We start from the raw sequence: 925 nt of genomic DNA, 5'->3' as shown, positions 1-925 counted from the left end.
CGAAGTCTACAATACATAGAGGAAGAGCGAGAGGACGATATCCATACTACAACTGAGGAGATGGCTGATAATTAGAATAATCCCCTACCTCCTGTGGTTGCTGCAAATGTAGTAAATCAGGATCTTGCTCCTCGTACTATGCATGATTAAGCTAAACCTACTTTAACAGGAACCGAATCGAGTATAGTTAGACTTGCTGTTGCTGCAAATAATTTTGAACTAAAACCTAACACTATTCAAATGATACAACAGTTTGTTCAGTTTGATGGTTTGCAGGATGAGGATCCAAACACTCATTTAGCAAATTTTCTGGAATTCTGCGACACCTTTAAGATCAATGGCGTTTCTGACGATGCCATTCGCCTTCGGTTGTTTCCCTTTTCATTAAGGAATAAGGGTAAACAGTGGTTGAACTCGTTACCACAGGAATCAATCACTACTTGGGAGCAAATGACCGAAAAATTTTTACTCAAATATTTTTCGCCGGCTAAAATGGCTAAATTGAGGAATGATATCTCTTCTTTTGTGCAGATGGATTTAGAAACACTATATGATGCATGGGAGAGATACAAGGATTTATTGAGAATGTGCCCTCACCATGGATTACCTTTATGGCTACAGGTTCAAACTTTCCACAATGGTTTGAATCCCTCAACGAGAAAGATGGTCGATGCAGTGACCGGTGGAACCTTAAATAATAAAACACTTGAAGAGGCTTATGAGTTCATTGAAGAGATGTCACTGAATAATTATCAGTGGCAAATCATTAGGACAAAACCTAATAAAGCAGCCGGTGTTTTCAACCTCGACGCAGGCACCATGTTATCAAACCAGGTAAAGCTCTTAAATAAAAAGATTGATGGCTTATGTGTCTCTACGCAGGTACATCTGATGATGCAGTGCAGTACAAATGAAGGAGGAATGA

At 39.4% G+C, this 925-nt stretch overlaps 1 non-coding gene across 1 annotated transcript; it reads right to left on the bottom strand.

Annotated features, from left to right (window-relative positions):
- Positions 1–498: 498 nt before the first annotated feature.
- LOC128280941 (small nucleolar RNA R71) lies at positions 499–605 on the bottom strand. Its single transcript, XR_008271159.1, has one exon. It is a non-coding gene; the product is annotated as a small nucleolar RNA R71 (small nucleolar RNA).
- Between the last annotated feature and the right edge of the window lie 320 nt (positions 606–925).

The sequence above is a fragment of the Gossypium arboreum genome, chromosome 9 (assembly GCF_025698485.1).
Source record: "Gossypium arboreum isolate Shixiya-1 chromosome 9, ASM2569848v2, whole genome shotgun sequence".
In the NCBI taxonomy this organism is placed as follows: Eukaryota; Viridiplantae; Streptophyta; class Magnoliopsida; order Malvales; family Malvaceae; genus Gossypium; species Gossypium arboreum.
Note: the sequence above shows the minus strand (reverse complement) of the source record. Positions and strands in the feature narration are given on the sequence as shown.